This window comes from Schistocerca piceifrons, chromosome 1, assembly GCF_021461385.2.
Source record: "Schistocerca piceifrons isolate TAMUIC-IGC-003096 chromosome 1, iqSchPice1.1, whole genome shotgun sequence".
In the NCBI taxonomy this organism is placed as follows: domain Eukaryota; kingdom Metazoa; phylum Arthropoda; class Insecta; order Orthoptera; family Acrididae; genus Schistocerca; species Schistocerca piceifrons.
In genome coordinates, this window is record NC_060138.1 from 1,165,259,694 (window position 1) to 1,165,275,166 (window position 15,473).

Genomic DNA, 15,473 nt, shown 5'->3' on the forward strand with positions numbered 1-15,473 from the left:
TCAATACAGTGTCTGTGGACATAGGTGAAGCCAACATTACCATCAGCCATCGAGTCATCTGTGTAAACAACTTCAGAGCCCTGGAACATGTCAAGAACCAATAGGAAGTGACAGTGGAGAGCAGCGAGGTTAACACAGGTCAGAACGAAGCTTCGGCTGAGGCATACACCATGGAGCTGTACGTGAGTGGACCTTGAGTATATGTGGTAAGGGCAAGGACTCCAGTTTGGAGAGAAGGGATCACATGTGAACTGCAATCGTGAACCCTGACCTGGGCCACCGATGCGGGAGATGAACTGCCTGCTGCAGGTGGGAAAAGGACACTGTAATTCAGATGCTCAGGAGAACTACGAATGTGTGCAACATAGCTGGCGAGCAGTTGTGCACGTCGGATCTGCGATGGAGGGACTCTGGCCTCCACCAGGACACTGGTCACCGGACTCTCTCTAAAAGCTCCTGTCATTAGGCGAATGCCACAGTGGTTCACCGAGTTGAGTGAACAAAATGCTGAGGGCGCTGCTGAGGCATAAACCAAACTCCCATGGTCAAGGCAGGATTGAACAAGGACTCTGTAGAGCTGCAGCAGCATAGACCAATCTGCACCCCAGGGTTGGTGTTGCTCAGGCAGTGGAGAGCTTTGAGGTGCCACAAGAGCTCCCGCTTAAGCAGACGAAGGTAAGGTAGTCAAGTCAATTGGGTACTGAAAACCAGTCCTAAGGAGCGACATGTCCCCAACAGTGTCAGTAGATTGTCATTAAGATAAAGTTCAGGTTCCGGATGAACGGTACAATGCCGACAAGTGCATGCCACATGACTACGCAGCTGAAAACTGGATGCCATGGGCTAGAGCCCATGACTGCTCCATGTGAATGGCTCCCTGTAAGTACAGCTCAGCAACACAAGTACTGGAGGAGCAATACGAAATGCAGAAGCCATCCAAATACAGAGAAGGGGAGACCGATGGCGCTACAGCTGCTGCTAGGCCATTGATGGCCACTAAAAAGGGAGATACACTCAATACAGAGCCCTGCAGAACACTATTCTCCTGAATACAGGGGGAACTATGGGAGGCTACAACTTGAACATGGAAAGGACAGAGCGACAGGAAGTTTTGGATGAAAAACGTCAGCAAGCCCCGGAGACCCCACTCATGTAATTTGGCAAGGATATGATATCATCAGGTTGTGTCATATGATTTTTGTAAATCAAAAGAGACCGCAACCAGGTGTTGGCATTTGGGAAAGGCTATTCAGACGGCAAACTCGAGGGACACAAGATCATTGGTAGAGCAACCCTGATGGAAGCTGCTCTTACATGGAGCCAGTAGGCCATGTGACTCTGGGACCCAACCCAACCGCTGACACACCATACATTGCAGCAGCTTACAAAGAACGGTGGTGAGGTTGATGGGGCAATAGCTATCCACTTCAAGCGGATTTTTACCAGGTTTTAGCACCAGAATGATGGTGATCTCCCGCCATTGCAATGGAAAGACACCATCGCACCAGAATCAATTGAAGATGACAAGGAGATACTGTTTGTGGTCAGACGCGAGATGTTTAATCATCTGATTGCAGATCCGATCTGGCCCAGGAAATGTGTCGGGGCAATGTGCAAGGGCACTGAGGAGGTCCCACTCTGTAAATGGGGCATTATAGGGTTCACTGTGGTGTGTAGTGAACAAGAGGATTTTCCTTTCCATCTGGTGATTAACTGTCCAAAACGCTGGTAGGTAGTTCTCCGACTCAAGGTGCCCGGCAAAGCACCCGGCAATTGCTTTTGCATCGGTAGAGAGCACACCATTGATGTTAATGTTAGGGACACCTGTTGGGGTCTGATACCCAAAAAGACATATGACCTTCGTCCAGACTTGGGATGGTGGCATATGGCACCCAACAGTCAACACATACCTCTCCCAATACTCATGTTTCCTTCATTTTATAAGCATGCGAACGTGGGCACAGAGCCACTTAAAGGCTATTTTTTTTTGTTTTAGGGTGCACAACGTCAACGGTCATTAGCGCCCAGACTACGTTAGGAATGCACCGCGAGTCACAAGTTTAAAACAGCAACGAAACGGAAAACACGATAAAAGACAGACTGACAGGCATAGGATTAAAAAAACAGCATAATCAAATGTCCTTAGAGAGGGTTGTCAAGTTGATAAAATGAAGAACACGAGCAGCTGCTCGTGGGTCATCCGCTAAAATGGCATCTAGAGTACATGGCAGGCCAAGATCAAGACGCAGTGTGTTAAAATCCGGACAGGACGTTAAAATGTGGCGGACCGTCAGCAATTGCCCACATGGGCAGAACGGCGCTGGCGCAGCTGTCAGCAGATGGCGATGGCTGAACCGGCAGTGTCCAATTCGTAACCAGGCCAAAACTACCTCCTCCCGCCGAGAAGGGCGTGAGGAGGACGTCCAAGCTGCGGGAAGAGGTTTCAAGGCCCGAAGCTTGTTGTCTAAGTGCAGCCCATTCAGCACGCCACAGCGATAAAATGCGCCGACAAATGACCCTGCTACAATCTGACGAAGGTACACAACAAGAAGCTGTCCGAGGCTGGAGGACCGCAGCCTTGGCCGCGGCATTTGCAGCTTCGTTCCCAGGGATACCGACATGGCCAGGAACCCACATAAAGCTACCCGGAGAACCGACGTCCACCAGCTGCTGAAGAGAGCGTTGGATCCGGTGCACGAAAGGGTTAACCGGGTACGGATCACTGACGCTCTGGATGGCGCTCAGGGAATCGGAGCAGATGACATAAGCAGAATGTCAGTGGTGGCAGATGTAAAGAAGAGCCTGGTAGAGGGCAAAGAGCTCAGCTGTGAAGACCGAACAATGGCCATGGAGCCGGTATTTGAAACTTTGTGCCCCGACAATAAAAGAACAACCGACCCTGTCATTGGTCTTAGAGCCATCTGTATAAATGAAGGTCATATTAATGAACTTCGAACGAAGTGCGACAAAATGGGAGTGGTAGACCAAACCGAGGTAACCTCCTTTGGGAGCGAGCTGAGGTCAAGGTGAACACAAACCTGAGCCTGGAGCCAAGGTGGCGTGTGGCTCTCGCCCACTCGAAAGGTTGCAGGGAGTGAAAAATTAAGGTGCTGAAGGAGGCGACGAAAGCAAACTCCAGCGGATAGCAGGGCAGAGACATACAACACGTATTGACGGTCGAGAGAGTCGTCAAAAAAGGAACGATAAGACGGGTGGTCGGGCATTGCCAGTAGCCGACAAGCATACCGACAAAGCAGTATATCGCGCCGGTAGGTGAGTGGCGATTCACCAGCGTCAGCATGAAGACTCAATGGGACTAGTATAAAACGCTCCGATCGCAAGTTGTAAACCCCGATGTTGTATGGAGTTGAGGCGGCGTAAGATGGATGGCCATGCAGAGGAGTATACAAAGCTCCCATAATCCAGCTTGGAGCGGACGATCGACCGATATAGGCGAAGTAGGATGGTTCGATCCACTCCCCACGACATACCACTGAGAATACAGAGGACATTTAAAGAACGGGTACAATGGGCAGCCAAATATGACACATGTGGAGACCAGCTAAGTTTCCTGTCAAATGTAAGACCTAAAAAATTTGTTGTCTCCACGAATGGGAGAGCAACGGGACCGAGTCGTAAGGACGGCGGGAGAAACTTTTTGTAGCGCCAGAAGTTAATACAGACCATCTTCTTGGCAGAAAAACGGAAGCCATTGGCGACACTCCAGGAGTAAAGACGGTCAAGAGAATGCTGAAGACAGCGCTCCAGGAAACATGTACGCTGCGAGCTGCAATAGATGTTAAAATCGTCCACGAAAAGGGAGCCTGATACATCAGCTAGGAGGGAATCCATCATTGGATTGATCGCTATGGTGAAGAGAGCGACGCTCAAAACTGAGCCCTGTGGCACCCCATTCTCCTGGCGAAAGGTGTGACAGGACAGAACCCACACATACCCTGAACTGTCAATCCATTAAAAAGGAATGAATAAAAAGAGGGAGGCGACCGCGAAGGCCCCATGTATGCATGGTGTGGAGAATGCCCGCCCTCCAACAGGTGTCGTAAGCCTTCTCCAAATCAAAGAACACAGCCACGGTCGGGCGCTTCCGCAAGAAGTTATTCTTAATTAAGGTCGACAAGGTAACCAGATGGTCAACAGCAGAGCGGTGCCTACGAAATCCACATTGTACATTGGTAAGTAGGCGTCGAGACTCGAGCAGCCAAACCAAACGAGAGTTAACCATTCACTCCATCACTTTACAGACACAGCTGGTAAGCGAGATGGGTCAATAACTGGAAGGCAAGTGCTTGTCCTTCCCCGGCTTAGGGATCGGGACAACAATAGACTCGCGCCAGCATGCGGGAACATGTCCCTCAATCCAGATGCGATAATAAGTATGAAGAAGAAAACCTTTACCTGCAGAAGAAAGGTTCTTCAGCATCTGAATATGAATAGAATCAGGCCCTGGAGCGGAGGACCGTGACCGGCCAAGTGCGTTTTTGAGTTCCCGCACGGTGAATGGGGCATTATATAACTTTCACGATTCGAGGAGCGGAAGTTAGGTGGCCTAGCCTCCTCTGCCTGTTTGCGGGGGAGGAAGGCAGGGTGGTAATGAGCAGAGCTCGAAACCTCTGCGAAAAAGCGCCCAAAGGCATTGGAGACATCCTCAGGTGCTACAAGGACATCATTCGCGACCGTCAAGCCAAAAACTGGTGAGTGGACCTTAGTGCCAGATAGCCGGTGCAGGCTACCCCAGACAACAGAAGGAGGAGTAAAACTGTTGAAGGTTCTTGTGAAAGCAGCCCAGCTGGCTTTCTTGCTTTCTTTAATAATACGACGACACTGTGCACGTAATCGTTTATAATTGATACAATTCGCCACCGTAGGGTGGCGTTTAAAGGTGCGTAAAGCACGTAAAGCGTCTCTACATGCTGCGGTCCACCAGGGGACCGGTACGCGATGTGGAGAAGAAGTAGGGTGAGGGATGGAATAGTCAGCAGCAGTGAGAATGACTTCCGTGAGGTGTGCGACCTGATGACCGCAGCTTGTGAAGGTTTGATCCTGAAAGGTCGCCCTGGAAGAGAAGAGCCCCCAGTCTGCTTTGGAGATGGTCCAACTAGATGAGCACAGAGAGGGGGTATGCTACAGGAGATGGATAACACACGGGAAGTGGTCGCTCTAATACGTATCAGAAAGTGCATACCACTCAAACCGGCATGCAAGTTGGGTAGTACATATAGAGAGGTCTAAATGGGAATAGGTGTGAGATGTGTCCGAAAGAAAAGTAGGGTCACCAGTATCGAGGCAGACAAGATTGAGCTGGTTGAAAAGGTCTGCTAACAGGAAGCCCCTCAGGCAGGATGCTGGAGAGCCCCAAAGGGGATGGTGGGCACTGAAGTCTCCAGTTAACAAAAATGGTGCAGGTAGCTGAGCAATAATTTGCATCATGTATGCCCTGGTAACGGCAGACGACGATGGAGTGTAAACGGTACAAATGTAAAATGTAAAAGTGGGGAGAGTAATTCGGATGGCAACTGCCTGCAGGCCGGTGTGCAACGTGATGGGATCTTAGTAAATATCATCCCGGACCAGCAACATAACCCCTCCATGAGCCAGGATACCTACCACAGAGGGTAGGTCAAAACGCACAGAGGTGTAGTGTGCCAAGGCAATTTGATTGCATGGGCGTAGCTTCGTTTCCTGGAGGGCTACGACGAGTGGACGGTGCAAGCGGAGCAGCAACTTCAAGTCCTCTTGGTTGGAGCGAATGCTGCAAATATTCAAGTGAATAAGTGCCATCGTAAGAAAAAAGGAAGATGAAAGAAGGGGTCACCTCGAAGGCCGCTGAGGGCCTGGCTTCGAGCGAGCACGGCCGCCACTATCAGTAGGCGGACAGTCATCGTCCATTGGTTCTATAGGTTCATCGGCCATCTTGGTAAGATGGCCGGGAGGGGGAGCTTCCTCCGCCGGTGAACGGCCAGATGTTCAGCTACCAGTGGTGCGGCCAGGCGAAACGGATGACGGCCTGGGGCGGCAACCGCTGGGTGGCGCAGGAGAAGAAATGCGCCGTGGCGGAGAAGGAGAACTGTGCTTCCAATGAGCCTTCTTGGAAGGTCATTTGGTGGAAGTACCGGTCGATGGCTGGGAGGTCGAGGTACGTAGGAAGTCTGCACGGGACAGTTCCTTCTTGAAGGCCCGTGCATCTGACTTCTGGGTCTTCGTCTTAGCAGAAGCTGATGAAGGGGCTGGTGTCTGTGGGGTGATGGGAGGAAGAGGAGACGTCGACCGCACGATCTTAGCACTGGCCGAACGGACGACCTTGGTGCTGAAGGTCAGATCGCATGTCTGGGTTGCCACCTCCCTGGTAGTCCGAGGAGAGGCGAGGACAGTACTGTATTTCCCCGCTGGGAGCAGCGTGGGCTTCCTACTAGCCAATAGCTTGCGAGCAGCCGAGGTGGACACTTTCTCTTTGACCCGAATTTCTTGGATACAGCGTTCTTCCTTATAGACAGGACAGTCGCGGGAGGGTGCTGCATGGTCACCCTGACAGTTCACACAATGAGGAGACGGAGGTGGACAGTCACCCTCATGGGCATCCCTGCCACAAGTGACACATTTAGCTGCATTGGAACAAGACTGTCGAGTGTGATTGAAACGCTGACACTGGTAGCAGCGCGTAGGTGTCGGGACATAGGGGCGAACAGAAATAACCTCATAGCCCACTTTGATGCGCGATGGCAGCTTAACACTATCAAAGGTCAAGAAAAGTGTCCGGGTCGGTACAAGGTCATTGTTGACCTTTTTCATGACCCTATGGACAGCCTTCACGCACTGCTCAGCGAGGAAAGACTGAATCTCCTCGTCAGTCAATCCATCGAGGGATCTAGTATAGACCACACCACGAGACGAATTCAAAGTTCGGTGAGCCTCCACCCGGTCAGGGAACGTGTACAGGAGTGTGGCTCGAAGCAGTTTCTGTGCCTGAAAGGCGCAGAGTTTCGAGTAACAAGGTACCATTACGCAACCTCGTACAAGACTTAACAGTACCGGCTATGGCATCTACACCCTTCTGGATAACGAAAGGGTTGACAGAGGAAAAATCCTTTCCGTCCTCAGATCGAGAAATGACGAGGAACTGTGGGGCAGGCGGTAGTACTTTTGTCACTGGGGGCTAGTCATGTTTCCGTTTGTGGGCAGAAGTCGAGAGAGAAGAAGAGAAATCCATTGCGGAGGAATCCCCCCATGATTGCCAGCGTCTCCGATGGCGCGGTCCTTCCTTATAGGGGCCCTCTCAGAGGGCACTCCCGCCTTAGGTGAATGTTTACACCTCAGGTCACACCTCCCGAGAAACAGACGGAGGGACCAATCGGCATGGTCAGAAGGTATCAGCTCAGGCAATCACCCCTCCCTGGGCCTGGCCTTTACCAGGGGGTACGTGCGTGCCTTACTTGTCTACCCAGGGCGGGGAATTACGCGTTACCCCGTCACCGGCTACGCGTGCGAACGCGTGGGTCGGCCTTCAGGCGCGCACAGGGAGGAAGGAAGAAGAGGAAAAGGAAGAGAGAGAGGACAGACTGACTAAAACGCCGAAGCGGAGACCAGAGAAGGCAAGGGAAAGAGGGCAAGGGAAAGAGGGCAAGGGAAAGAGGGCAAGGGAAAGAGGGCAAGGGAAAGAGGGCAAGGGAAAGAGGGCAAGGGAAAGAGGGCAAGGGAAAGAGGGCAAGGGAAAGAGGGCAAGGGAAAGAGGGCAAGGGAAAGAGGGCAAGGGAAAGAGGGCAAGGGAAAGAGGGCAAGGGAAAGAGGGCAAGGGAAAGAGGGCAAGGGAAAGAGGGCAAGGGAAAGAGGGCAAGGGAAAGAGGGCAAGGGAAAGAAGGCAAGGGAAAGAAGGCAAGGGAAAGAAGGCAAGGGAAAGAAGGCAAGGGAAAGAAGGCAAGGGAAAGAAGGCAAGGGAAAGAAGGCAAGGGAAAGAAGGCAAGGGAAAGAAGGCAAGGGAAAGAAGGCAAGGGAAAGAAGGCAAGGGAAAGAAGGCAAGGGAAAGAAGGCAAGGGAAAGAGTAAGGAAGACAGTGAGATGGAGAAGAACAAAGAAAGGAACCAACCAAAGAAGGAAGAAACGAGAAGTAAAAAACCAAAAAGACCACAAATATAGGGCGTGGGACCATCCGTCTCCGGACGCAGGCGCTAACTACCCCCTTGAGGGGGATGGACTCCTTTTAGTCGCCTCTTACGACAGGCAGGAAGACCTCGGGCCTCTTTTAACTCCCGGACCCGCAGGGGGGTTAAAGGCTATTTGGTGCTTTAGGGAAGGGTGCTGCTCATGTTGCTGTAGAGCTCACCGACACTCTTTCATTGCCTCAGCGACTTCCAGTGACCACCAAGGGACTGTCTTTCACCCTGTGCACCCTAGATAATAAGGGATCGATGCACAAATTTTCTTTGTAGTGACCTGTTTGATCAAAACACCAATGGTGCCACATGGGGGAGATTCAACAGTGACAGCAGAGGTGAAGGCTACCCAGTCTGCCTTGTTTAAAGCCCATCTGGTTAGGAGTCTTTGGGCATGACACCAAGGGAGTGAAAGGAAGATGGGGATGTGGTGACTTCTACACAGGTCATCATGTGGTCTCCAGTGGATAGATTGGAGGAATCCTGGGCTGCAAATTGATAAATCAATGGCTGATTAACTACTATGAGCACACTGAAATGTGCGGTGTCACAAGTATTTAAGAGGCATAGGTCGAGTTGGGACAGTAAATTTTCAACTTGTCTGCCACGGCGAGTAAGCATGGTGCTATTCCAAATGGGTTATGGGCGTTAAAATCTCCTAAAAGTAGGAAAGATTAATGGAGTTGATGAATCAGCGCAACCAACGCGTTCAGGGGTACCGCACCATCTGGAGAAAGATAGACACAGTCAGTTATTTCCTGCATCGTCCGTATCCTGAGAGCCACAGGCTTCAAGAAGAGTTTGAAGGACGCAGGTTCACTACATACCAAGTTGAGCACAAACACAAACTCCACCTGACACTCAATTATAGTCGCTACGGTTCCTGTAATATTCCCTGTAGCTGCAAAGGGCAGGGGTCCACACTGACAGGAACCAAGTTTCCTGGAGGGCAATGCGGAAAGCAGGTGTAAAGCTTAACAGTTGCCATGGCTCAGCTAGGTGGTGGAAAAAACTGCCCCAATTCCATTGGAGAATAACGTGATTTTGAGACTGGGAAGGCATGAAACACTTAATGACGAAGTCTACGCCTCAGGGTAACTTGCTGCCACTGACTGATTTCCTGAACAGGCTATATTCATTGTGACTGAGGGTCTGGCAAGATCTAAGTCCTCAGCAGACACCAGAATCTTCAACTCATCGTCATACACAGAGCTTGTAGGCAGTGGTGGTGGTGTGGTTTTTTTTTTTTTTTTGGGCGCTCAACTACTGAGGTCATTAGCACCCAGTCACAAATGTAAGTGCACAGATAATCTGGTAAAACTCAAGGGGGGGGGGGGGGGGGGCGGAAACACCAGAAAGTTCTTACAAAGGTGAAGATAAAATAATTAAAAGAGTTAGATGTCTTGGGACAAGTCCGTCGAAGTAATAAAACGAAGAACACGAGCAGCTGCTCGAACGTCGTCAGCTAAAATTTCCTGTAAGGTAGATGGCAGAGACAGGACAACACGAGATTGATTAAAACGGGGACACGACAATAAAACATGGCGTACTGTCAATGCATGATCACAAGGGCACTGCGGGGCGGGGTCACCAGATAGCAGGTAGCGGTGGCTAAACCAGCAGTGCCCAATCCGCACCCCGGCCAAAAGGACCTCCTCTCACCGAGATGGTCAGGAGGAGGTTGTCCAAGCTGTTGGGAACAGTTTTATGGCCCGGAGCTTATTTTCTTGAAGTGACGACCAAGTATCCCACCATAATGACACAAGCCTCTTACAAACAACCCCACTAATGTCAGACGATGGGACACAAAGGGAGACTGGCCGAGGCAGGAGGACTGCAGCCTTAGCCGTAGCATCAGCAGCCTCATTCCCAGGCACTCCCACATGGCCTGGAACCCACATAAAGCTAACATGAGAGCCATCATCAGCAAAAGAATGGAGGGATTGCTGGATCCGTTGCACCAAGGGATGGACCGGATATGGAGCTCCAAGGCTCTGAAGAACACTGAGTGAATCAGAGCAGAGTACATACGGAGAATGGTGGTGGCGGCGAACATACTGAATGGCCTGATTGAGAGCAAAAAGCTCAGCTGTAAAGCTTGAACACTGGTCGAGGAGCCGGTATTTAAAGGTGACATCCCTGACGACAAAGGCACAGCCGACACCATCGCCAGTTTTGGAGCCATCAGTGTAAATAAAGGTGTTACTGGCAAGTCGTGCACAAACTTTGACAAACCGTGAGCAATACACTGCATCTGGAGTACCCTCCTTTTGGAGCGAGCTGGGGTCAAGATGAATGTGAACCGGAGCCAAGGTGGTGCCGGGCTCTCACCCTCTCTGAAGGTAGTAGGGAGGGCAAAATCCAATTGTTGAAGCAGGCGATTAAAGTGGACTCCAGGGTGCAGCAGGGTAGACACATACAACCCATACTGATGGTCGAGAGAATCGTCGAAGGAGGACTGATAAGAGGGGTGGTCAGGCATTGACAACAGCCAGCAGGCATACCAACAAAGCAGGACACGTGCCAGTAGGTCAATGGTTATTTGGCTGCTTCAGCATAAAAACTCTCGATGGGACTAGTATAGAATGCTCCAGTCACAAGACGTAACCTCCCGATGATGGATGGAGTTGAGACGGCGTAAGAGGGATGGTCGAGCAGACGAGTAGATGATGCTCCCATAATCCAGGTTTGATCTGACTACAGACCAATATAAGCAAAGCAGGACAGTGCAATCCGCTCCCCAAGATGAACCACTAAGAACACGGAGGACATTAAGGGAATGTGTACAACGAGCAGCCAAATAAGAGACATGCGGAGACCAACAAAGTTTCCTGTCCAGTGTGAGCCCTAAAAACTTCGTTGTCTCCACGAATGGGAGAACAACGGGACCGAGATGTAAGAATGGTGGAGGAATGCTTTATATCGCCAAAAGTTGATGCAAACCGTCTTCTCTTCAGAGAACTGGAAGCCATTAGCCACACTCCAAGAGTATAGTATGTCAAGACAACGCTGAAGGCAGTGCTCCAGGAGGCATGTTCTCTGGACACTGCAGTAGATCGGAAAGTCATAGACGAAAAGAGAGCCTGAGACGTTAGGTGGAATACAATCCATAATTGGATTGATCGCTATGGCAAAAAGGGCTACGCTCAAAACGGAGCCCCGAGGCACTCCGTTCTCCTGGAGGAAGACGTCGAACAATACGGAACCCACACGTACCCTAAACATTCGATCTGTTAAAAATGAATCAATAAATAGGGGCAGGCGACCACGTAGGCCCCACCTGTGCGTAGTCCATAGGATACCTCCTCTCCAACAGGTATCTTAAGCCTTCTCCAAATCGAAGAACACAGCTACCGTTTGGCACTTTCGCAAAAAGTTGTTCATGATGAACGTCACAAGGTGGTCAACAGCGGAGTGGCGTCCACAAAAGGCGCATTGAACATTGGTAAGTAGCCGTCGAGATTCAAGAATCCAAACCAACTGAGCGTTAACCATGCACTCCATCACCTTACAGACACAGCTTGTAAGAGAAATGGGGCGGTAACTAGTAGGAAGGTGTCTATCCTTCCCGGGTTTGGGTATGGGAACAACGACGGCCTCACGCCAATGCATGGGGACCTGACCTTTGGTCCAGACGTGATTATAGGTATGAAGAAAGCATTTGCCTGCCGGAGAAAGGTGTGTCAGCATCTGAACGTGAATGGCATCTGGTCTCGGAGCAGAGGACTGGGACAGTGCAAGGGCACGTTTCAGTTCCCACATGGTAAAGGAGGCATTATAATCTTCCAGATTCAGCGAGTGGAAGGAAGGTCACCAAGCCTCTTCTGCCTCTTTTCTGGGAAGGAAGGCAGGGTGGTAATGGGCGGAGCTTGAAACCTCCACGAAAAAGCAGCCGAAGGTGTTGGAGACATCCACAGGGTCCACAAGTACCTCATTACCTGACGTCAGGCCAGGTACCAAGGAGTGGGCCTTAATGCCCGACAGCCAGTGCAGGCCACCCCAGATGACAGAAGAGGGAGTAAAACTATTAAAGGAGCTTTTGAAAGAGGCCCAACAAGCTTTTTTGCTGTCTTTGATGACTCGACGACATTGCACTCGGAGTCGTTTGTAATCAGTACAATTCGCCAGTGTAGGATGGTGGTGAAAGGTGCATAAAGCACGTTGTTGAGCATGGACAGCATCTCTGCAAGCCTCATTCCACCAGGGGACTGCAACGCGACGTGAAGAAGAGGTAGTACGAGGAATGGAACGTTCGGCAGCATTGATGATAACAGCCGTGAGGTATTCGACCTGACTGTCACAGCTGAGAAAATCTTGGTCCGGAAAGGTCACCAGGGAGGAGTAAAGTCCCCAGTCAGCTTTGGTATGTTCCAGCTCGAGGGGCGGGAGGATGGGGTGTGGTGCAGGAGGTGAACGACACAGGGGAAATGGTTGCTCGAATAGGTGTCAGAAAGGACATAGCACTCAAACCGTCGGGCAAGAGTGGTAGAACAGATCGAGAGGTCCAAGTGGGAGTAGGTATGAGTAGAGTCTGAGAGGAAAGTTGGGGTGCCAGTATTGAGGCAGACAAGATTGAGATGGTTGAAAACATCCACCAAGAGGGAGCCTCTCTGACAGGATGCAGGAGAACCCCAAAGGGGATGATGGGCATTGAACTCGCCAAACAATAAAAATGGCGGAGGAAGCTGAGCAATCAGGTGCATCATGTCAGCCTGACTAACTGCGGATGACGATGGAGTGTAGACAGTACAAACAGAAAAAGTAAAGGCAGAAAGAGTAATATGGACAGCTATTGCTCGGAGTGGGGTGGTCAATGGGATGGCATGGTAATAGACATCGTCCCAAATGAGCAACATGACCCCACCATGAGCTGGAATAGTGTCCACAGGGGTTAGGTCAGATCGCTCCAAGGTATAGTGGGTAAAAGCAATACTGTCAGTTGGGCGTAACTTCATTTCCTGGAGACCAATGACGAGTGGACAGTGCAGGCAGAGGAGCAGTTTTAATTCCTCCCGATTAGATCGAATACCTCTTATGTTCCAATGTAACAGAGCCATTGCGAATCAGAGAAAGGGGGAACGAAGCAGGGGAGAGCTGGTCACCTCGACGGCCGCAGAGGGCCAGGTTTCGAGGGAACATCACTACAACTGTCAAGAGGTGGATCCTGTTCCATCGAGTAGTCGCCAGCTGTGGCCACATTCCTGGGTTGCACAGGGGGGAAGCATCGTCCACCGATGACAGGCCAGCTGAGCACCTGACAGCAGAGCGGTCCGGCGAAACTGAGGACGGCCGGGAGCAGCGACTGTTGGGTGGAGTATCAGACGAAACACGCCGGGGTGGAGAGGGGGATAAAGACTACTTCTTTGAGGCCTTTTTGGAAGACTGATGAGTCACAGGGATGGTGGGCTGTGGGGGCTGGACTCTAAGAAAGTCCTCACGCTCGGGGTCCTTTTTTGAATGCCGGACCTTGGAAGCCGGGGTCTGTAACGTTTCCCCGATGGGCGCCTGAGAAGAGGACCACTTCTCAGGCGGAGGAGGAGGAGGAGGAGGTGGAGGAGGAGGAGGAGGAGGAGGAGGAGTGGCCCCTGGGGCAGAGGGGGCAGGGGCCATGAGGGAGGAGGATTTGGAAGGGAGGGATTTGGGAGGTGGAGGCATAGACCCCGGATGGGGTGAGGAGGTGGAGGGGGGACAGGATATGGGTGAGGATACTGCGGAAGGAGTGGACACGACTGAAGCAAATGACGTTGTCAACATCACGGGATGGAGGTGGTCATATTTCTTCCTGGCCTCAGAATAAGACAGATGGTCCAAGGTTTTCAATTCTTGTATCTTCTTCTCCTTCTGATATGCGGGGCAATCGAAAGATCTAGGCGAGTGGAGACCAGGACAACTGATGCACCGAGGTGGTGGGGTGCATGTAAGTCCCTCACGAAGAGGACGTCCACAATCGCCACAAAGGGGCTCAGCTTCACATCGTGACAACATGTGCCCGAAGCGCAAACATCAAAAGCATCGCATAGGAGGCGGGCCATAAGGTCGCACGTCGCACCAGTAGCACATCACCTTTATCTTCTCCGGGAGAACATCCCCCTCGAAGGCGAGGATAAAGGCCCAGTGTCGACGCGACGATCTTTGGGGCCACACTGGACGAAATGCACGCCACGGCGCTCCAGGTTGGCCCTGAGCCCCTCATCAGACTGCAGCAGGAGGTCCCAATGGAAATAATCCCCTTCGTCCTATTGAGCACCAGATGTGGGGCAATGGACACTGGGATGTCCCCTAGTCGGTTGCATGCCTGGAGCACCACTGACTGTGTAGCGGAGGTGGTCTTTATGAGAATGGACCCTGAACATATTTTACTAAGAGCCTCGATTTCTCCGAAGATATCCTCGATATGCTGTACAAAAGAACATGGGCTTGGAGGTGGCAAACGTCCCCCCATTGGTCCAAGAACAGACTAAATAGTGGGGGAAGTATTTCGCTCCAAGCCGGCAAAATTTTGAGAAATGGAGGTCAAACCCTACAGGCCGAAAGGTGTGAGACTCCCTTTAGTCATCTCTTATGACAGGCAGGAATACCTCGGGCCTGTTCTAACCCCCCAGGCCCACAGGGGGGAGGTGGGGGGGGGGGGGGTGTACACATGGTCATCAGTTCCAGCACCTCTGTCCCGAGTTACTGGATTCGGGGGTTATATGAGTGTGATGTGTGTAAGCTTGTATGTATGAATAGTGTGTCTTTTTCTGATTTTTTGTTTGTATTGTTTTGGGGGCACAAACAACTAAAGTAATACACGCCCAACTCTCTCTCTCTCTGATAAATGCTGTGGCCGAGAGCTTTGTGTGTCCTAATTGCATCTGTCTGCAACTTAACCTTTTATCTTTATGGTATGTGGCAATCTATCTTTTCCTACAGTGTTCACTTATATGTATGTTATTACCTTCCACACTTTGGACGACGCTGCTTGTATTTACAAGGGGAATGTATCATCAATCTTAGTATCTAGGTCTAAATGTACGAAGTCCTTTGGTAACATGGTTAGCCACTGGCATCACATTTCCTAACATTTTGGCACAATAAATCTTATGAAAAGTGATGTGTTTTCGAGAAATTTTTAATATGATGCGTCCATTTAATTGCATATTCATGTAACATTCTGAGATTATGGAAAACTAAACCATCTTTCATCATTAATGTGCAGAAGTTATGAGTAATACTCAAAATGAACTGATATCAATACCCATAAAATTTTGACGCTAATATCAGAAAAGAGTGATCACTAGGAGGAGGAAAACAAACCTGATCACAAAT